This window comes from Amblyomma americanum, chromosome 7 (assembly GCF_052857255.1).
Source record: "Amblyomma americanum isolate KBUSLIRL-KWMA chromosome 7, ASM5285725v1, whole genome shotgun sequence".
Lineage (NCBI taxonomy): Eukaryota > Metazoa > Arthropoda > Arachnida > Ixodida > Ixodidae > Amblyomma > Amblyomma americanum.
The window spans coordinates 37,473,469-37,497,037 of record NC_135503.1 but is presented as its reverse complement, the minus strand read 5'-3'; the positions used below and the strand labels follow the sequence as shown (position 1 = coordinate 37,497,037).

The following is a 23,569-nucleotide window of genomic DNA, read 5'->3' as shown; positions in this document are numbered from 1 at the left end:
CTCTGTCGACGCGGCGTCGTTTGCTTTTGGACTACGCGGGAGAACTTGCACCGGCCGACGAAAGTCGCAGTGTTCGCTGCCGTATCACACGCCACTTTTTCTCTTCAAAAGAAACCCTCACTTGCACTTGATCGCTGGTGACTTCATCAAGTGCCTTCGTTGAAGACGGTGAAAAAGTGTGCGGTGAGTTTATTTACTTATTTGAAATGCCTTACAGGCTCGTAGGGCATTGTGTAAGGGGGGCGGAAAAACATCAAGATCAAATTTAAAAGGGGACGAGCAAAAACAGGGAAACAAGGCACTATACATTACCAGTAAAAATTGTAAACACCTCGACCTCGATATAATACAGAACAGTTGACATTGGAACACCGAAATAGGAACGCATGATAAGTAAAGGTAAAGTTGACATAGGAACACCGAAATAAATCGAAAAAAAAGGGACACAGAGTACATCACACAAAAAATGCGTTTAAATGCTGCTGAAACGCAAGGTGTGTCGTCGCTTTTTAACATTCCAAGAACAGGAAGAAACAAGCTTTGTTCAATAATAATAATAATAATAATAATAATAATAATAATAATAATAATAATAATAATAACCTTTATTTCCATCAGTGATGGAGGAGCCAGCGCGTAAAAGTCGCTTCAGAGGCGAGCGACTTGACTAGAGCCCGCAGCCTCCTTTACAAGGCAAGCACCGTGAACAGGAAATAGACATACATGGCAATTGCCTTCATATCAAATATGCACAAAAATAAGGACAAAGAATGCAGATTACATAAAAATGCTCTTCAATTACTTCAGAAAGAAGCCTCAAGATAGACTTATTTGTAGTTAAGCTGATATGTACGATGCTGAAGAGCCAGGCTTTTTGTTTGATTGTTTTTTTATATATAAACCCGCGCAGCCGGCAAAGGAGTCACCGCCTCTCAGGAGGGGTTGGTGCGCGAGACTTGGGGCACTATGAGTGTGCATAGTTGGAAGTTATTGGATGTCGGTAGTGCGTACAGGAATGATCGTTTACATTACCGGTAATGCTACATATGTAATTGGGAAGGTATAGGTTCGCATGTGAGGCGCTTATGAGAACACAGAATGCAAGCTCCTTTCTTAAGGGGGGGGGGGGGGGGGGGTAGTATAGTCGGTATCGCATAGAGGAGAGAGATAATCTCGGTAGACTCTCCTTTAGGTAGGCATTGGCCTCATTTTAACTGCACTGCGTCTATTTCAAGATTATATTTTTAACAAGAATTCCCATCCCCAGGTCATGGTGCGAGTCCCGAAAGTGACTCCCCGGGCAAGCAGGCGCAGTGATCAGTGTTCAGTGATCAGTGATCAGTTGTAATACCTTATAAAGGCGCGCACTGTGGAAGTGCGTCTACGTGGCATTCGAGACCGAATTCACGGTCCTTCGCCGGTTGATGACGCACGATGTGATTGATTCTGCGAATCTAGCGCCTGTAGTTGCCCCGCACCCGTTGTCTCCGGCTCCTGCCAACTTCCAGGCCCCCGCATTGGCGCAAACACGAGAACGTCACAAAGTAAGGAAGCAAACTAGGAGGAGAACTTGGATGGAATGCCCACAACTCGAGTGGAATCTATCTGGCAGGGCTTCCTGGCATCCCCGGAGGGCTGCCCTCCGGCTCACTCGAGCTCTCAGCGCCTGTGACGAGCTCAGAGGGGAACGTGAAAGCCGCCCGCAGATGACAAGCCGGGCTGCAACATCAGCCCCCGGCCGGTAATCCCCAAATTTACGGCTCAGCCAGGACTTCATCCCGGGACGCCTTATCGGGCCCCCTAGAACCCCCAGCTGTCGGCGCGCGACGTACGTCCAGGCCGATATCGCCTCGATCCGTCTGCGCGCGGGACCAAGAAGAAGACGGGCTGCAAGGCGCGCAGATATACATCACGACGCACTCACCCGCCACTGTGCCCCGGCGTGGCCACACCGCAGAGGACCCACATATTGGGTCAAGAGATGCGGGCGAGCCGCGAATCCGCAATCGTGAGAAGGGCGCTCAGCGATGAGAATCCCCCTCGTATCAACGCGGGCCGCGCGTTTTTGTCGCCAGCGCCGTAACTCTTCCGCGAAGCGGGCGACGTTATCGCGCACGCTGTCTGCGGCTACGCTTCACCATAGACGCAGGCAAGGTCGGACAGGTTCGCCGCATGCACTCTAAATGCCTGGCATTTCCTTTTCTTAATGACAACTACTACTACAACTGCGAAATAATAATACCTCGTTATAACGAAACGGTTTGCAACGAAGTAATGGATATAACGAAGTAATGAATATAACGTAGTAATGGATATAATACAGTCGAACCTCGTATAACGAAGCGTTTTGTGACGAATGGATATAACGAAGGAATGACGATTCCCCTCGGAAGATCGGTCAACACTGGCTATAACGAATCTACGGCTACAACGACGTAATCGCCGGGCCCCTTCAGCTTCGTTATAACGAGGTTCAACTTAGTAACACTGTGCTTTCTGTGGTTTCAAAAACTGTTTGCTCCTTTCGTATGATACGGAAAAAAAAGCCAGCCACCTCCCATATTCTTGTCTCCTTCTTGCTCGCTGTAAGCGTGCGTACGGTGGACGGAATCTACACAAACCGTGCGCATGACGGAACCTTTCGATCGGACGCATTTTTTCGCTGACTTATGTAGCAGTTACAAGCTCTAAAAACTGTTGCAGTTGAGTTCCTTCTGTAACGACTGATGCAGAAGAGCGGCTGATTTACGATGAAGAGTAAAAAGAGGTTGCTGGCAAGGGGAAAGACGCAGTAACTGTCTCGCAGTACGCGGTCATTTTAATCGGATTTGCGAATGCTTCGAGACGTGTATAGTGTTTCGCGGTCAGGGGCGGTCACTGGCGCTGTTTCTCCCTCGGGCCAAAGCAGAACCGTCCATGAGCGCGGCGCCCCGGCGGCGACTGCGGAGGCTGATAGGCCCCGACTCCGACGTGGAAGCGCACACCGCCCGCGTTCGAGCGATCGCTCGATGCGGCTCGCGCATAAAGAGGAGGCAGGTGTCGATGGCTGGCGAGGCGAGCCGGGCCGGCGGCGGCCTTTCCAGGTCGCGGGAAGAGGGGGGTGGCGACCCCGAACGCGCCAGTCCGGCCGCGATAAGCATCGGCTAGGCGGGAATTAGAGGGCGGACCCGACACGCGCGCTGATGCGCGGCCGGCCCGGAATTTATGCGGTTTCATTCAAATGCCACCTCCCCACCCCCCTCTTTTCACGGTCAGGCATTGATGGCCGTCCGGCGCTAAGGTCAACATTCAAGATCAATGCCGTGTGACGAACAAAGGCTGGGAAGCGTGCCCTTGTCCTCCACGGCGCCGATGAAAAGAAGGAAGAGGGGAGAACGAGAGAAGAAGCAAGAAAGATGTGCGCGGCGTCGTTGTTTCGGGCGACTTCCCGCGGCTGTTCCTCGTCGCCTCCCACGCTTCGCAAGCAACTCCGAAAGATAAGGCCTCAGTGTTAGCTTGCGCAGACACAATGTAGTGTTGGCATGGTTGATTCGCTGACCCACGACGGCCCTTGCACGTTTGCTGTGCTTAAGACGTCTTCCTGGGTAAGGCTTCCAGCGAATCGCGCCGCGTTTCAACAAGGATTGATCGATTGCGGAACGCTGTAGGATGAGTACAAGTCGTCATTACTGGCAGGTGCTCCGGAGACCTCTGGGCATTGCTTTATGTTTCTTGCTTTATTTTTTTTTTAATATCCGTGCATGCCACACAAACAACAGGCTCTATGTTGTCGTTTTTTTTTTAAGTCACGTTAATTTGATCTGGACAATGATATTGGGCATTGGGATTTTGGGCATTGTTAGTTTGGGCATTGGTACATGCCAGGACAAGGATGCAATTTAATCAGCAGCAACCGGTCTTCTCATGTTTCACCGCGTGAGCTGATAGCAGCGTGTGCAAAGCATGGTCCTGAAATTTAGTACTGCAGTCGAGCCCAGGTATATCCATCCAGCCCGGATATTTCGAATTATTCCTTATATCCAACGCACATCTTACCCCTTGAAAATCCTGGGTAAACGCATAGGAAAGTCGCGCACTACATCGAATTACATTTTCGCTAATCCTATCGGAACTGCGCGCCGCGCCCCTGTAAGTGGCGCTTCTCCTGGAGGCGCTCTCGATCACTATTCGACTACGGTGACGGGTCTACAGCTCGTCTTTGCCGAACAGTGTGCCGAAGTTCACGCGGGTAATGCTCGAGGGCGTGAACTTCGGCACACTGATCGCAAAGACGAGCTGTTCCACGCCACACACCGTCATCAGTGAAGTCGAACCTAAGCTAAGATCGAGAGCGCCTCCCAGGAGTCAGCGCATCTCCTAAAGCGGGAGCGGTAAGCAGCGCTGTACCGAATTAGATTAGCGATTATTTTATATATAGTGTACCGTTAACGGGATTAAACCTCTTACAGTAGGCAGTGGCTATTTCCAAACAGCCGTCCGCTGCGGCTCCGATGCTAAGCAGGTTATTTATAGCAACGCGATCGCTACACGTGTGCTGCCAGCACGCTGGCGGGTAGCGCGTCGCTGCAAGAATTAAGCGCGTTACTGCAGTGTGCGCAATCTATTCTTGCTTCCAGGTTACAGATAAGCTTACTACTGCCTTTTTTATATATCGAACGTTGGATATATCGAACTATTTCGCGATCCCCTTAGGTTACAGATAAGCTTACTACTGCTTTTTTATATATCGAACTATCAATATATCCAACTATTTCGCGATCCCCTTCAAGTTCAATATATCCGGGTTCTACTGCATTATATTAAATTTACTTAATTACTTAGCCTCGCCAAGTACTTCGCTAAGAACGATGAATTCAAACATCTTCACTAAACTGAGTTTTTTTTTTTTTCGCATTAGGCGTACGTACAGATGCCCTTTAATTTGGAGGGGTCTGGTGCATCCTGATCGTCATTTCCCTCCTGCATAAGAAAGCGAATGATCTGTACTTTTTCTTGTCTATATTCACTCGATCCCCTCCTTAAAAGAACTCGCCCTCGCGGATGATTCGTGCGCAACTCCTATCTGCCAATCCAATTCCACTTATGAAACAACTCAGGTTGGCGCGCTACTCTTCTGTCGCCGAAGTCTGAACTGACGCGTGATAACGACAAGCGGCACCGAGATTCAGTTCGACGATCGGCTTTCTTTGCAGTTTTTCTTTTTTTCTTCTTCTCTCTTCCTGTATTTGTTTTATTCTTCAAAGCGTGCAGCTGCACCAAGGAGAAAGCGAAAATGAAGAAGAGGAGGAAAAAAACAAAACGAAAGTATCAAAGTTGGACGAAGAACAGAAAAGAAGAATGAGCACGTCGACTCGAGGTCCCCCCCTTGTTTTAATACGCGCGCCGTCATTCCCCGCCGCGGTCGTTCGTACATGCTCGTTGGATGTTCGGGGAACCGGAAAATTTCAGCGTGGGGGGGAGGCCGGCCGGCCGGGCGATCGAGAGAACCAGTGGGCGCCCCGGGGATCCCAAGTCGATCACGCGAGTACAGAAGCGGCCGCGTTCCGGGCTCCACAAAGCGAGGTGGGCCCGGCGAGCGCGCGCACATTGCCAAAGACAAAATGCCGCCAAGCGGCCGTGACAGCTACCCGAGAGTCGGATGTTGGTGGCGCAGGAGGAGAGCGCCTGGCTCGTGCGCTGGATAACAGGGCGACACCTCAGAGAGCAATCACATGCGAACGTTCGAGCAAAAACGGGAAGGAAATTTCATGATCGATAGGCTTCTCCATCCGCGCAAGATATTGCACGCTACCTCCACCACCCCGCGTACCGGGAGCAACCGATGCCAGCTGCGGGCCGGGCGAGGGAGTCTTGGAGGGCCGCCGGTTCTCGCTTGCTGCTCGAGTCGAGACCGCGCGCGCTGCCGCCGCCCGCAGTGCTCTCGGAACAGCGCGCGACGCCCGATGGCTATCGTGTCACGCGTCGGCGGAGAGGAAGGGGGGGGGGGGGGGGGGGGGGGGGGGATTCTGGCCCCAAACGAGCCTCAATCGAGCCTGAGGGCCAATATTTTCGCGACCCCCGGCCGTTTTGACGTCTCAGTTTTTCCTCGGATGCCTTCGTTTCTGCCTCCCTCCTCCTCCTCTCTGCGACCCCCGCGAGAAATCGGAGCAAGGGCGAAGGATCTATTTTCTTACTCTGTTTTCTTTCCTCGTACCGTTGTTGTTGATGCTCCCGCGGCAGCTTGCTCGCCCGCCGTGGAAGCAGCGCCGTCGATTACGAGGCGAAGGGCCTCACGACGGCATCGCTGTCGCAAGCGGACGTCTGGGAAGCGTTATATAGGAGATGGGGCAACAACGCGGTAACGTGGCCGAACCGGTTCGCGCGATCACTGGCAACGTGTCATTAAACCCTATAGGTGCTGACACTTTACGAGACCAGAAAGCGTTCTTGAAAAGAAGAAATGAAACCGAAAAGGGGAAGAAACTGCCCTTATAAATAACGAAATGTCGAAACACATGAGCGAGAGCGCTTTTTTGACAGCAAGCTCACGCATTTGAGTTCAGGCGCAGGCGAACAACTCGAAAACAGCCCTGGCCCAACAATGCGGGAAAATTTGGAATTCAAAAGTCCGTATATCCGATACACTCTAGCAATGATGTCATCCCTCGTCAACGCTCTGCCAACAGTTCAGAGCCCGTTTGTTCATAGACGGCCTGTCGCTCTTCGAGACAGGTGTAGCCTTCGTCTGAATTGGACCAAACAACAATTGAGTCTTTATCGCCGGCAAAGTCACCGTAATAATAACCATGTTATCGACTCACCGTATAGGCAATAATAAAATGGAATGGCTTTGACAAATGTGGCTACTTGAGCAAGTCGGTTATCCATGACATAAAGAGTTGAGCGCGAAAAACATTCTAGTGTTCTGATGTCATTCATGGACTACACCGACATGTTCAAGTATCTACCCTTGTGAAATATATTTCGTCCTTTGTATTTTTTGCGCTACAGTATTGTGTCATGGAAATGGTTGCACCAGCCATGTAACGACATGTGGCTACTCAGATTGAGAACTTTTTTTGTTAGGAACAAGTACATTTCATGCACAAGCGAGAGGGTACAAAAACTTGAGATACACGCAAACACAGACAAAAGTAAATGCAGCTCCAAGCTAGTGAACATAGTACAAGCAGAAATTGAGCGACTTCTGCATGTCAATACAGAATCAGAATCAGAATTTATAGGAACCCTCCCGCATACAGCTATGCTGGGAAGTCTGTATATTGACTGCAGGTTAAGAATTCTTTGCAGTTTTCAACGAAGGGGATTGTTAAATGCTTTAATTAGTCCGTCATTACAGTTTTCGTGGCATCTGCGTCTCAAATCTATAATATTACTGAATACGCTGAAAAAATACAGCTTAAAAACTGCAAGATACCGACGTAATGAGTTGGTTACACAATCATAACGCACATGCACTTTTAATAAAATTCGTCTTGAATGACAATGTGATTATAGAGCTATATTTCACCACGAGGTCTCATTAATGATTTGCCAGCTGACTCAGCGTGCAGCCAATTGATGTAGAGACTCATTAAAATCTATAAGCCTTCTATGAATCTATAAAATGTATAATTTATGATCTATAAAATTTTCACAAAGGTTTTGAAAAGCAGCAAACATTTCCATAAGACTCCTACCGTTCTGTTTTATAGGGTTCAACCTCCCCAAAGCGTGAGCCGCTTTGAGGACGCCGCCGTAGTGGAGGGCCCCGGTTAATTTCGGCCACCTGGGGTTCTTTAAAGGGGCTCTGAAATGGGCTCTAATAAAGTTGCAGTATGAGTGGGATGTTAAAGCACGCCTCTTCACGAATACTGTCCAGCAGAAATTTTCTAATGCACTTTTTAAAAGATGAGTTATCTGCAGTCAAAATTTGAATTTCAGCGTCTTCGCGCCTTTCCCTCTCCTCTTGTCACTTTTTGCACTCTGCAAGGTCGGCGCTCCTCCGCCGGCCCCACTTCCGGGGGAGAGCTTCGTGACCCGCCGGAGATAAGCGGCTTATTGGCCGCGGCCACGGTAGCTGCCTGACGTCTGAAAGAATCTAACCAATGGCCACCTCTCAACATGTATACGTAGATGCGAGCGACGGAGGAGGGTGCGAGCATGCAAAAGTCGCCGGGAAGGGCTCGCCAACTTTCGCGCGCGATTGTGGGTCCTCTGTTGCGTGTAGAAGCGTATTATTTGGCTCAGGTTTTCATGACAACACAATGCAGCGATTGAGCGAGTTGATGCGCTTTCCTCAGAAGGTGTTTCAGAGCCCCTTTAACGTGCCCTGACATCGCACAGTACACGGGCCTCTAGCATTCCGCCTCCATCGAAATTCGACCCCTGCGGCCGGGATCGAGCCCGCGTCTTTCGGGTCAGCAGCCGAGCGCCATAACCACTGAGCCACCGTGACGGCTACACACGTGCACTTCAAGAGTGCAAGAGGTAATAATAATAATAATTGTTTTTTTTTGTGGGGGAAGGAAATGGCGCAGTATCTGCCTCATATATCGTTGGACACCCGAACCGCGCCGTAAGGGAAGGGTAAAGGAGGGAGTGAAAGAAGCAAGGAAGAGAGAGGTACCGTAGTGGGCTCCGGAATAATTTCGACCACCTGGGGATCTTTAACGTGCACCGACATCGCACAGCACACGGGCGCCTTAGCGTTTTGCCTCCATAAAAACGCAGCCGCCGCGGTCGGGTTCGAACCCGGGAACTCCGGATCAGTAGTCGAGCGCCCGAACCCACTGAGCCACCGCGGCGGGGCAGGTAATAACCGCCGTTTTCATTTTTGCTATATACACCAGCAGTTTCTTGAGTTTCGGCCAACCCAAGCGGCGCAACCTGAACAGCACCGGGGCCGCCGGGCAATCCAATTTCCCGACGCAACGAGCAACGGCTTACGTCGTGTGGTCATCGAGAGGCCTCGCGCCACGCGGAAGAACAAGATGGGGCTGGCGCGAAAGTTGTGCCGCCCTAACAAAAATGGCGTTGCCCTCGATCTCCCTTCGAGCCCCCTCCCGCTAACGGAGATTGACCTGCGCCCGTCAGCCGGGGAGAGCCACTTACACAGCCGCGGGAGGCGAGGCGACCCGCCGCTATAGGCCGCGGGTGTCATGAATCATTGTTGCGTTTAATATCGCCCCTGCGGGACTGCAGCAGCCGTGCGCTGCTCTCCGCAGTCCGAACGAGATCACGGAAAACCATCTTTCGCTAACTTCGCGCAGGGAGTATCGCCGAGAAAAATGACGAAGTGCCCAACAGCCAGTAATACGTCCGTATTTTTGTTTTGTTTTCTTACGCGAGAAGATTGATCAGTAGAGCGCGTGCAAATCCTGCTTTGATATTGGTGAGTGATGTGGCAAACACCGGTTCCTTGTACTTCTATCATTATTTATAGCGCCCTTGTTGACGTTCCCCGGGAATATTTCCGGACATATCAAGCTGGTATTCACCTCGTGGTAGAGCACCCACCTCGGCTTCGGGAGGTGGTGGGTTCGACTCCCGCTGCCGGCCGCGGTTACGCACCGGTTTCCTCAAAATGGGTGCAAGCTTTGTCCCTGCCTGGTTCTCGGCTTGATAGGGTTGCATGGCTTGGCAAAGGAGCCTGCGCCTTCAAATCCCGTCCCGGTGGGCTTGGAAGAGAGACAGCGCTAGAAGAGCGAAAAAAGGGCCGGAAATTGGCTTCTAGCGCACGAGGCGGTGTGACTACGCATAGTATGACTACGCTTCTGTCTATTCTGCCTGGCCATAGGCGAGAAGTAGCGCGAACCTAGCTTCAAGTACTCGCTTCGAGTACTACCTACTTCACTGAACCTAGCATGTCTTTAAAAAATTGAAAGAATGAATTAAATGCCGTTCAGTAATACTTGCTGCTGGGCAGGTTGGTTCATTTTGCTATTGGCAGTGCTTGTACCTCGACGGTATATAAACGAGGAACAGCAGATGAACGGGAAGCGCTTGTCCAGTTCATCTGCTGTCCCTCGTTTTTCTGTCGCACTGCATGCATTCCCATAGTAGCAGAAATAAATGCCCACTCAGCGAAAGAAGAATAAGAAACGGCACAGAAAAACCTTGTTGTGCAAAAACTTCAGCTCCGAGAAATGTTAAAACGTGAAGATTAAACATTTGAAAATCATTGTTTCCGCATGCATGCAAAGATTTCGTTGAGGATTTCGTTTTTCTTCTGTTTCTGAGTCTCCAAGGTTATTCATTTCGATCATGAGCGCTCTCCGTTGGTGAAGCCTCTAGCTGCGTGTTTCTGCGTAGGGGCCAGCAAATCGCCAGCTCCAGGTACTGCAGCACATAGAGCAGACTGCGGAACTTCGAGGTGATGTAAACTCACAGCCGTCTGAGGAAGAATTACGTCAGCACTAATCCGATCAAATTCCTAGCTTGCGCATGTGGCGCATTTCAAGACATTCACAGGTGGCGGTGTTCCGTTCTCAAAGTATTAAGGACGATGACATTCCTTTCACGAAGAATACTGGCCATGTTTTTACCTTCCTAGACTCTAAACACAAATACGCCTGTATGGGAGTAAAAACGGAGTAAAGTGTCCTCTAGCGCAGAGAGCGCGCTAGAGTACAGCTTACTCTCTTTTTACTCCTGTCTGTTTAGAGTGCACGGAGTTGTTCAGACAGTTTAGGGATAACGATTTACATAATTCCAACGCTGCGACAAAGTTTTGCCATTCGGGAGTGAACTCGCGTGTAAACGTTTAGCTACTTGTTATATCGCGATCGAAGTACGGTTGGATTCACCGTTACGACGTTCCTTTAAGCCGTCACAGGCTCGCAATCAATAGTAATGGTCCAAGGCGAGAACCACCGGCAGAAGAAATGTGCAGAGTTGTGGCATAAACAAATAATGAAAAAAGCGGGACAGGAGTCCAGCTGTAGTTGTTATCAAATGCCAGAAGCTCTTCTTCGCGCCTTCCATCGTCCATATAACGACGGTACTTTGACGGTTCAGGAGCGACTTTCGCAGACGAGACGCATGTCACGCAGCCGAAAGTGAGCACTGAAGGTTGCCGCTCGTTCTTTCTTCGAACAGCGCACGGCAACGTGACATGTGCCTAATCGTCACTTGGAACGTCGAACTCCCGATAGGCTCGCATGGACATCAGCCGTTATGTAAGGGAAAGAGAACAAGAACAAAATGTTCACAGAAGAAGGCGCAAATGGCAGGGGAAAAAAAAAAAGGCAGGCTCCTCTCGAGGTGGCCTTTTGTCACGTAGCGAGCTGCGCCGGGTCCCTTGCTCAGAAAGTCCCACGCACGGAAGAAAAGACGGCGGCCGTGTACCGATCGGGCGCAAAGCGACGAGCAAGGCCCCGGCGAACACTCTTCGAAGTCGTAAAGGAAAAACAAAGGGCGGACTGCGAGCAGGGCCGTGCCCTATCGTAAAGCAAGTGGCAGTAAACCGGGCGGACGAGACGCGGCGCTGCCAGAGCACACACATCTGCCTGCTGGAGGTCATAACCTTCTGTTCCAGTTGCCGTCTACGAAGGAGAGGAGTCGCCGCGAAGCTCCGGCTGGCTCGCCGCTAGTTCCGTGCAGCGCGCTAAACGCTGTTCCGGCGATATGGCCCTTCCCATGATGTTCGCGAGCCGAAAGAGGCATTGCATCACTTGAGTGGGTTCTCATGTCTAAACCGGCGTCGTACATGAGCGTTTAATGAAGCTGTTGTTATTTCAGCGCTCGCAGTTCACCTCCTTCATCTGGCTTGCAGGCACTGACGAATTCAAGGAGGCTTAGTTGTGCGAAGCAGAAGCTTAATTCGTTATGTGGCGTAGCCTAGCACGCCCTCGCTGTTCGCAACTATGCGAAGCCTAGCTGGCCGCACTAACAAGCGCCCGGTCGCTTCGGCTGTAGCTCGCGTGCCGCTTGCTCTACGGACGAGGGAGGCTGGAAGGATCGAGACGCCGAGGGCGCCATGTCCGCACCACCTCTGTCCACTGCCTGCTGCGTGTTTGCGCAAGGGTCTCCTGCGGGGCTCAACCACCTCTCGTTCGTCTCATGTCGCCGATTTCTGGTCGCTTCATACGCCGTATTTGGGCGCATGGGCATGTAAAACGTTGGGTAAATCACACGCAGACACATATTTAAGCGGCGAAGTCTTATAATTTTTTTTTTTTGGAGCCTCTTTCCCGATCACGTTAGGGTAAGCGGTACTTCCAAACATCAAGCGTAAAAACAACCGCTGTTTTGTGGTTCCAATTCCAATAGGAAGTTTTTGTGTTTCACATTTTGTATGCAAACTTTACACGCTCACTGGGAAGCTAAGGAAGGCAAGGTGGGAAGTTGACTACACTTTGTCCGCGTGTGTACTCTACATTGAGGGAAGGCTGATCATAAATTACGAGGCACGCGTGATAAGATGAGCTTGCACAGCCAACCGCCCGTCAGTGAGGGAGGCCTCGAACGGGGAGCTGCAGACGGGCTGGCGGGTGCGCGGGTGCGGTTGTTGCCGAGCCCACCGACTAGAGTGGTGCATCTGCTGTCGTCTGCCTCTCTTTTCCTCGCAACGTGCGAGAGAAAGTTCGGTACAGTTTATGCGAATACTCTGAAAGATGCAGGTAAATGCGCTCAAAACAGTCCACTTCAGACCTGTACTTCAGAGGCGGTCGGATGGCTTTTCCATTTACTGAAATCGTTGAAGGCATTGATGAACTGACAGTAAGTTCTATTGTCCCACTCGGCCCCGTGAGTGTCTGTTCAGCTCTGAACGAGAATTAAGCGCCGCAAGTGTTTATGCCGTGCTACAGGAGTAGCTTAGTAGTCTGTATTAAAGAAGTAAACACGCAACAATAACTGTCCGCCAGCTGGCCCTATATTGCGTCGTCCATTTGGGTTACTTGCATAGTTCCCATTCTTGTTCAAGATAAAGTTTAAATGGCCTGCATGATTTGTAGTATGCAGTATGTGGATTTTAGCGCCCCGAAGCGACACACCGGATGCCGTAGTGGACAGGCTTCATATTAACAGACCACCTGGGATTCTTTAACATGTGCTGACATTGCACAGCGCACAGGCGTTTTTCCGGTTCACCTCCATCAAAATACGGCCGCTGCGGCCGGGATTCCATCTCACAACCTTGGGATCAGCAACCGAAAAGCAAAAGCAAGCCACCTCAGGGTAACCTGTATGTTTTATCCGTTTTGATGCGTGCTTAATTTCTCCCTTAATTACTGACTTAAGCATCTGCATCACTGAAGCCCTTAGTACGCACCACGATAAGCTGTATTTCCGCACGCCTATCGAAGTCACGACTCCAATGATACGAACTCTGGACTATCATGCAGACAGGACCGTTCCAGCCAACCAAACGGGGCTCGGGCCAGCCGAATTCTCGAGCGCGTCCACATCAACCCCACGTCCGCGTTGGACGGTGGCGCCGCACGGCGGGGCAAGTCACCGCCATATATACACTGGATAGAGGCAGGACGGGGCAGCCGAGCCGGTCCGGTCAAGGGTCGGTCGCCCGGGCACAAAGCAGCCATTCGCTCGACAATGGCCTCTGCGGCGCTCCCCATTCGTTTGTGTTTACAAAAAGTGCCCGCGAGAGGGCGGGAAAGAAAGAGCTGGCCCGCGTGCCGCCGCTAAGCCCCGGGTTCTTCCCCGTGAGCAGGATATATGGAGCCTCGGGGGCTCCCCACCCGGCAACCACCACCACGGCTGCCGTCGCTGCTTCTGCTCCAGTCCTATGGGACGACCCCCCCCCCCCCCCCCTCATCGGAACCCCCGGCGCCGCGTCGAACAAAAGACCCTCGGAGCGATGAGAAGCGCGAATTCTTCGCAGCCCGCCGCTACTTGGGGGACCCGCACGGTGGCGCTGTTCTCTCTTTCTCTCCCTCCTGGTTCCTTTATTTCCTCTCAAGAACCACCCTCCTTTTATAGCCCGGTTCCTCTCTGAGGGCTCCACCCCACCACCTATACGAACCCGAGTATTAATTTATTGACCCCGCGCTATAAATGAGCGCCACCCACCGTGGTATACTGCGCAAGAGAAGGTCTCTCTCTCTATTGAACTCTACGACCTTATCCCGACCGGGATCGAGCCAGGCACCCGTCACAGAATGCAAGGCTGTCATGCGACTGAGTGCGTTCGGGAACCGCGCGCCTTGAACGCTGGGTAACGTGTGTCTTTTCGGGTGCGCGTAGACACCATACAAGTGTGCCCCCAACCAACGCACGGAGAATGGGCAGCCTCTGTGTTGTCCGCCTTATCTGATATCGGGACCAAGGCGGCGCGCGGTCTTCGGGAGGGCCCCGCGCTGTGATTCACAAGACGGCGCAGCAGAAGCACCACTCTGGTCGGTGGGCTCGGCAGCAACCGCACCCCCCCCCCCCCCCCCCCCTTCTTAAGTTCGAGGCCTCCCTCATCTGACGGGCGGCCGGCTGTGCAAGCTCATCTTATCACGAGCGCGTCGTAATTTATGATCCAACGGCCGAGTTCGCTCTGGATTTGCGGCTCCCTTCCCGTGTCTTTCACTTATACGCGATCGACGCGGCAACTCTGCTTCTGTGCGCCTGTTCCCGAGAGTCGCGTGCAGTCAAACGGGCGATCCTTCCTACTCCGGACAGACTCGACCCTGCTCCTGTCTTTTGACGCGTGTGACCGTTGCGAACAGAGTACGCCACTCAGGGGTTGGTTCGTTGGATCCCGAACCGATCCCGAACCGGGGCTCGTATCGACAGCTAGCCTGACAGCTTCACCGAGATGAGTGCCCGAGAATGTAGACGACTGTTCTTGCGTTCGATCAACTTATGTCTCGTTAAAGATAGAAGTACATGTATAGTACCGCAGTGAGGACGAACACAAGAAGGTAGGCACTGATGCCTATCTGTTCGGGAGTTAAGTCAGAAGGTGTATCAACGCATGCTCGTTGTATATCCACCCTAAACAGTCGCATATTAAGACCGTGCGCGACTAAGGCATATAATTAATCTACTGATGTCTATCGCGTTATAGTGAAAGCTCAAACAGGTGGCTGACGCTAATGTTCATAACTTGGTGGTACAATGTAGTAGTATAAGTCAAACCTCGTTATAACGAAACGGTTTATAACGAAATGATGGATATAACGAATGAATGACTATTCCCCTTGGAAGCTCAGTCAACATGGGCTATAACGAAGTTACGGCTAGAATGATGCAATCACCAGGCCTCTTCAATTTTGTTATAACGAGGTCCAACTTAGTAGGATGCGGATACTGTGTTTGTCTCGGCTCTTATGCCTGATCGACGTTTTGTTTCGGGCCAAGTGAAATTAAGCTACAGCTGACGCCAACAAATCAGAGTCCGGACTGTAAAACGAAAAAAGAGAAAATATCCGTGTTCAACTTGTGAGGAGTATATATAATAAAAGAATTGTAAAAGATGTTTGCGGTCGTGTTAGTGACTTATCGATCCCTCTTCTGAAGCCGTAACAGGACGGCGTATATATACAATATATACAGAGCACTGGCCAATTATGAACCGTCCTAACGCGGGAACTTTCCTTAGAATTCGGCCTCCGAAGCGCTGCCGACACTGTGTCTACAAATTATCAGATGCATCGAGCTTTTGTCTCGCGCAGCTGTGGTTCACGCCTGCGCGCATTCGTATAGCGCCGGTAATTTCGCGCCTCCTTATCTCGTTCAAGAAAACTCAAGTTCCCGCACTCCGCCCTTAATGCAGCGGCAAGTTCGGCTCCTGTATGCGTTGTGTAAATTGAACGTAACCTCACACAGACAGCTCCAACGTTGGATCGGCTGTGCTTTATCGCCTTCATCGCTATATAAATATACTGATAAATTCTAGGCGGGCAGCTTGGCTTTAATATACTTAGAGCTTTTCGTGTAGTCTTTTATGTATGTGTTGACTCGATTTGCGGGGAGAATCTGCATTAATGAGACCCTTTTCAACATGCTTCATGCGTTCATCCTGCTCGCGCTATGTATGTCTTTAATGAGCATATTAATGAGGGACACCGGAGCTATGCATAGCAGCACACAATATATGTCTGTCCGAGTTCGAGGAGATACTTTCGCCTTACTTCCGGGAAAACGGACACGTATTGTGCACTGATGCGGGCGTTCGACTAAGCGCATGGATTTTCTGCGAACAGACGCTCGAACGAGAATTCAACAACAAGAAGTTTTCGAAGCCAGCTGCACTCTAGAGTTCTCTTCGAATTGGCTGCGCAGGTTTCACTAGCTCTGTGAAGCTCCGCGGCGGTTCCGCCAGCGTTCAGCGTCAGTTCAGGCAGTTCAAGTGCAGCTTGGCACTGGCTGCTTCCAAAACGAATGGTCGAGTTTAGGGCTGGCCGCCTGCTAGTCTTGGCGTCGCTACCAATTTACAGCTAACTGCATGCCGCCAAAATCAACGATCACCAATATCCCGAACCTCGTGAAGAATTTTCAAGTAGCAAATCGCAATGAAGTGTCACTATGAACCATTTCCAGGAAATCGTCGGTTAACCGGAAAATAATAAAAAAAGTTTCATCTTACACACAGACGACTTGCGAATTTTGCGCTGAAATGCAGCCCATGTGGCTGTGGCTCGACTTGACCGCTTAGGTTTACACTTAAGACGCCTCGAACAGTTACTCACCTCCGCCTTTTAAGAAAGAACTGCCATCATTTCATTAAAAAACTACTATAATACATTCTCCGCATATCCGACTATACACATGGGGGCCGCCATATTGCTGCGCGACAGCTGCACTTACGCTTCGGCGAGTGCAATACAGCCAAGAACTCGTGATGCACTAGACTGGCACTAGACTGACAAAACGAAGGCGAAAGTGCTGCACTCCCTGAACTGGTGCAGAAAGTGCATCCAAATTGAAGAGACCTTTGGCGGGCGAGCCAAAACAAAACTTGAACGAGCACCACCGCGAAAAGCGCTCCTCAGCTCCCTGGCTGGTCGGTCTCACTCTCAAGAGTTGCTATTGACTGCAACTCATGATGAGTCATCCTCATGAGTCACGATTCCTATAGAGACAGAAACAATCCAGTTCACTCGTTGCAAGGATCATTCTTGCGCAATACAGGCAGTAGAGAAACACAGATAAGCGAAAAGTTACGACTGTACTGCGAGAAAACGGAATCCACCCGAGGAGTAATGAAGCATTGGCGTACAGTAATAGATACACAACACGTGTAAAAAGAAGCAAACTGTCTATTACAACCACATCAGCAGCGGAAAATTCGTACAAAGAAGGCCAGCAGACATCCTATTTGACTTTTGCGCTTCTGATATGGCGTAATAGTGCACATAGACCATACTTCTATCTACATGTGTTGTATGAACCCGTAACTCTGAGCGGTTCTTCGGGTGGATTGCGTTTATTTCAGCATAGTTGTAAGTTCGCGCTTGTCTGTGTTTCACTCCTAAGTACGGCCTGTTTTGAGCAATAATGCTCCTTGCAATCATCGGTCACCAAATGGACGATAGTCTGCGTAACTTAATTGCAGTCATTGCGTCTCATTATATTTTCATGAAGAGTGAAAGCAGTCGAAGTGCATCGTCATGACCGTACTGGGAAGGTGCAGTTCAGAGAATCGATTCATTTCGTTCTATACCCTTACTCCCGCCGCAAGAACTTGCAGGTAATAGAATAGCAGGGGAGCGACGCCGTTCGAGCCCCTGACAACGAAAAAAGAAAAATAAATACGAAACATAAATTGTAAGCTTTTACATTATCTCGGATACTGTAAGACGTGCTTCATTCCGAAAGAAATTAATGCATGCGACAGGCATACAGCTGGAAAACAAAGAGATATAGTAGTCTCAGATTCTGTGTGTCAGCTTATCATACACGTATGCTCCTCCCGAAATGACCCATGCAGCTAGCCATTAGGACAAGTGCCTTTTCTACAACGTGTACGAATTGTTTCCGTGAGCACGGACCTGTTTGGCACTGCAGACTGCCGCTAAGAAACGACGGCGGTAATGAAACGTTCGAGCATTAAATACGCGACAAGGGGTCACCTGTACTCTGTACAGGAAATGAACTCACTGTTCGTCTTTCGCAGAGTTCCCAGAAACGCATGCGAGCGCTGAAACAGCATTCCCAAGATTCAAAACACATGCAAATTCGGGCTCAGTATAACTACTTACAGCATATGTGGCGTGATAGAACATCTGTGTGCAAGGCAATGTGCACCAGGCCCTGCACACGAGTGGTGCCTTTAGCAACAAACAGAAGGAAACAGGAAGATCAGTATGCACTGGTGCCGAATTTTCCGTGCTATGATTCATTGCTCACCGTACTGATAAAGCGCAAAAGTCAAGATGAGAGACAGGAGAGAGAGAGGGGGGGGGGGGAAGAAAGAGAGAGGGAAATGAAAAGGGAGGCATCTAGTCCGGTTTGATACCTTGCACACGTAAAAGAAAAGAAAACAAGCAGTGAAAGATATGGCTAGCACACAGTTTTCCTCATTTCAGTCGGAATTGCTAACTTATCTGAAGTGCACAATGTACATAAAACTGCATTTGTTCAAGTGTCCACTGGAGTGTCCACCATTCCAATTTAATATGCATCGAGACACTCGTGGAGAGACCCCCGACCACAGGCGACGCCGCAAAGTTGCGTCTCAATGAGAGAGGGCAAGTGACAGGGCCTAGTTCTGAGGGAGGGTCAAGGGGTCGAAGGTGACAAAACAATGCGCACAGTTATGTTTGGCCAGGCTGCATACACAATCCTTCCGCACTCGATTACACGCGCGCCAATCTAGCTAGCAGAATTTTAAAACTATAACTTGTTACGACCTCTTACTAGTACACTTGAGGTTTACGGCACTCATTCGCGCATTCTTGCGGTACACGGAATGGCGGGGCACTGTATATATGTCTTCATAAAATTATTTAGGTATAGTATGAAACAGGTGAGGCTTTGGAGCCTAAGGTGTCTCGCAGGTGAACCGCATTGTGATGGGCCTGTCTCTACCCATAACGCTGCGTGCAGACAGTGAAGTCAACGCATTGTATACCCGCCTGAAAGTAAAAATAAATAGACAAGAAGAAACAGATGCGCGCTGGCAGTCTATCGAAGGAGGAGGGTGGCGAAGAGATAAACGGACGGACAAGCCAGACAAAAAAATAGCGACAAACGCCGGGCGATAGCGGCGATAACCTGCCGGGGCAGTCCCGAGCACGAACCGCGCGCGCGGTTTTCGTCGACGGCGGCGCGCGCACCCCGTGACCCCGCGTGAGCGTGCAGACGCGCCGCGTCATTACCATAAAAACTCGCGCCCGTCTCCCCAGCCGGCGCTTCTCCTTCGGCGAGGGGAGAGAAAGCGCACCGGAACTGGCTCGTCGCCCTGCCGCGCGAGAGATAAAAGCGGGGAGGAGACGGTGGCGATATACACACCGGCAGCCCGACTCTCGGGCCCAACAACGAGCACTGCCTGCCTGCTGCTGCTGTTGCTGCTTCTGCAGTCCCTGACGCCATCGCTCCGACGGCGGTGGTGGTGGCGGCGGGCGATCTCTAGCGCGCGAGGGATCGCTCCGTAAACTGGAAAAACTGGTCGCGGACGGCGTTGCTTGCTCGCTCGGTGCTGGCCCCCTGCCTCCGCGCTGCAGCCGCCGGAGGAGCTATCCGAGGTGCTGGCCGCTCTGCTCTGCAGAAAGGACAAAGCTCAAAAAGAAGCCCGCCTCCGACACCCCCCTCCGCTCGTTGCTCCTCGCAGGGCCGATGTTATCGCGTGAGGAGCCCGCCGACGCCGCCAGTGCAGTGGTTCCCGGAACGCCTGGTCGTTGGGACGGGCGCGAGGACATGCCTGCGCGGACGGAGTTGTTGGCTGAGCTTCGCCACTAGCGTCACTTCCGCCGGAAGACTTCCCTACGGCTTGCGATATCCCTTCAGGGATTGCCGGCTCCTTAATTACAGTCGGCGTTGAGAACCATTACACTGGCCCGCATTTCGCTTCCATGGTGTAGCATTCAAGTCCAGTTTTTGCAAGTCAAGCTCGCTTAAGAACTTGTGAAAACCAGAATCTGTGAAGGAAAGAACGCGGTTGACATCGACCCCGAGTTCTTCAGCCAGTGAGGTTTTTGGGAGCATCGTTCGTGTGCGGATGTCATGAAGTCATACAACCTGTGGTTCTGTGCCCTCAGACCCTGACGCCTTGTACAAGCTGCAACGCACTTGTTTCCTACCTTCCTGTGAGTGCTGGAGCAGCGGACACAGAGTGCTTGGATAACCTCCTAAACTGACGTCACAACCAGCGGTGCTTCTTCGTACAGCCCCTTTGTGATTACGCGACCGGCATGGTAAGGAGGAGTTCCCTTCCCCTTCATTTCATGGTCGCGGAGCTGATCTTCTGCGCCCTGTTATCCCCCCACCCCGACCACTCTTCAACTTTGATAGCGGCCCAGCTGGCAAAATTGTTGATACTTTTCGCTCTTTGGGGTTTAATTTAGGCTGAGTCTATTCTGCCGGCGGCCGGAAGGATCAACAGGCTAAAATTCCACCGGTGCTCGCCTCCGATGCCCAGTTGAGAGTAGTTTGTTCGTTTTTTTCACGATCCCTGGTTCTCTGGTACCGCTTACGGTAGTAGCAGTAAAAAGTTGCTGTGCGAAAGTGGTGTGTAGCTAACATGGCCGGGTGTTCTGACACTCGTCTCTTATTGGCTTAAAGTGATATGAGACCATTTTTTTTTACTTCCTCACAGCTCCGATTTTCCCGGCAATGTCCATTTTGGTCGCAGCGGAGAAAAGTTTGGGTGGCTCCCTAGGAGCAGTACGAGTGACCCGGCATATAACCAGGATCGGCTACGTAATAGAACTTGAGATCTGTAAATCCCTTTCTATTTAGAGGTCCTTCTCTGCTTTTGTTAAATTGGGGGTCCAAAACTTAAAATATATTCTTCCACGCAGTTCGACACAACCGTAAACGGAAGCAATAAACGGCGATGAAAAATGCCTGAAGGCAGCGTGCGGGTGCTCCCAAGTATCCAGTTCTTTAACTGAACCCGCTCATATTTCTAGTGAGAAATAGACACAGTGGCTTCTGAGTGACCACACCCGGCGTGTAGGCCATTCTTTGTGGCGATTTTTTTTCAGAAAAGAACCAAGATAACTGTTCTAGTGTAATTCTGTTAATTCTTTTTATCCTTTTGACTAACTCTTACGACTTATTCAAGCGACGTCAGGTCCCCGCTATCACTGGGATAACCAAACAAAGAAGGATATGAATGGTGCCAAATCGAGCCGCATTCACAAATCCTATCTCATGGCGAATTCCAATCGACGATCTGGGGCCAGCTGTCTTGCCCCACGAAAACGAAGAGTTGTTTAAATGGGCGATTTGGATTCAGATCCCGAGTTGTGACTGAATCGCGACGGTACGGTCCCTAGACTCCCTAGACACCTTGCACCTTCGCGTATTCGGAGAGCGCTCCCCGATCGCCGATTGGAATTCGCCGTTACTTCAGCGTGTGATGCCATTGGCCAGTGCACTAACGTTGGCTGCAGCCACCAACAACACTTGGACACAATTTTTATCTCGCCTCAGATAACAGCAGTGACGCATCTTTTGCTCTAGCAACCCAAGCGGGGTGAGTGAGGAAAGTAACAACAGGCATTCTTCTCGGTGCTGATGTCAAATTGTTTAAAGCATGGAGGCCTACTCTTGTTCTCTTTTCACGGTATGCGGGACAGTGTGGAGGTCAGTATGGCTTGTCGTAATGAGCCAGTCTCAGCAGACAATGAGATGACAGAAAGCGAAGAAAGTGCCCCAGAAGTGTTCACCTTCGCACAGGGGGAATCAGCGTTCAGTACCTTGTTCCGAAGAAGCCGTAAACACCGGACCCAAATAAACTCGGACATACGAACGAGGCCAAGGTTGGCCGAGGCTTCCATGTCGCGTCTGCAACTCGTTTTTGCGATCGTTTCATAACGGAGAAAGACTGCGCGCCCACCGTTCTTTTCTTTCATACCCTCAGAACTGGAAGCGTTTCCTCCTTTCTGCTAAGAAGTATTTTTGTCATAAAATTCCTCTTTTCTCACAAACAAATAAGACGTAGCTTGCAGGAACTACGTCCAAACACTCTTCTTAGCGCGGTACACAACCGGTTCGGAAAAACACTGTGGATGAAAGTGCAGCATTGTTTTTCGTCCTTCTCTGCTTGCGACGTTGCGCATTGAATCGATTGCTGGGTTTATGTGCATATGCAATGCGTCTTTCCCCGTGGCGCCGGAAGTCACGTGACTGCTGTAGCGACACTCATCGTCGTCATCGTAAAAAGTGCATAGAATCAATTTCACAGCTGGCAAGGATTGCTTCGCGCTGACCTTAGCGGCGCGTACAGCAAGGGGGAGATAGTGAGCCTCGGAATCAATAGCTTCTGCGCGTTCCCGAATGTCATTTGGATCCGGGGCTGCACGAGGCATACTCAACGCAGTTGAGTAATATTTAATTTCACTAGTGCGCTACTCATAGGTACTAACAACGCTGGACGCAAGAACCACACGCACACAGACAGGGTGCAAACTATAGTTGATAGTTTGCACCCTGTCTGTGTGTGTGTGATTCTTGCGTCCAGTGTTGTTCGTACCTATGAGTAGCGCACTAATGAAGTTAAAAATGAACCAACTAGGCCCATTTGCAGCTTTACTGAGTAATATTTGTTAAATGGAGCTGGCACAAAGGACTATATATTCACGGGGGAGGGGAGTAGGGACAGGAAAAGCAGCGTGAAAGTTTTATAATGCAGGTAAATCTTGCACGACATTCTTAAAAGGCAAGCTGAAACCGCACTAGTAAGTGCTAAATGTTGTACTCTTGTTACCAAAGGTGTGGATTCGCTCGTAGAGAATCAGGAGACGCAAACTGCTCGGTACGAGTTCTTCACCTCGGCACAAAGGCGATGACAGGTGAAGCCACTAGGCTTTCTTGCAGGTCACAGGTGTGGCCAGAGATCACCGCAACGTACTAAGCATACTCTCCCATCAGCGACTCTATAGAAACATTCATTCATTCATTCATTCATTCATTCATTCATTCATTCATTCATTCATTCATTCATTCATTCATTCGTTCGTTCAGCAGACCGAAAGCCAAAGGGTGAAGGGCATCAATGTATAGACAACAGAACAATATAGTTGAATGCAAGTACAAGTATAGCGAACATAAGGAAGCGCCGGAACGTCCATTAAACACAGCAAAAAAGCAATACAGACAAAGCATCCCTGAAAAGTACCTGAAAGATAGTCCTGTTAAGAACTTTTCAAAACCTTTATTACAATTCATCGAGCTCCTTCCCATCCAAAAGGTTTCAACGCCATTCCGATTCAGTTCTGCCTCGTGCGAGAGATATGACGCTCGGCTCGGTTCCAGCGTAACAACCGAGTTATTATCGCCACGTGTAAGTCGTTGGCAGCTGTGGTCCTCATTTTTCTTTTTTTATTTTGTTTGTTCTTCCCGCGGCGAGCCTCGCTCATTGTCGGTGTCCTTTCGGAATCATAGCTTCCTCTTTGCGCCCGCGCGAAATTAAAACGACATATTTGAAAAATTACAGCGCGGAAAACGGGGACTTCAAGGGTAGAAAACA

At 50.4% G+C, this 23,569-nt stretch overlaps 1 protein-coding gene across 1 annotated transcript in view; it reads left to right on the top strand.

Moving 5' to 3' along the window:
- Positions 1 to 19,748: 19,748 nt before the first annotated feature.
- Positions 19,749 to 23,569, top strand: part of Tollo (Toll-like receptor Tollo) — a 45,154-nt gene continuing 41,333 nt past the window's right edge. The window contains exon 1 of the mRNA XM_077631850.1: positions 19,749 to 20,288. The gene's annotated coding sequence lies outside the window, so the exon portion shown is untranslated. The remainder of the gene's footprint in view (positions 20,289 to 23,569) is intronic.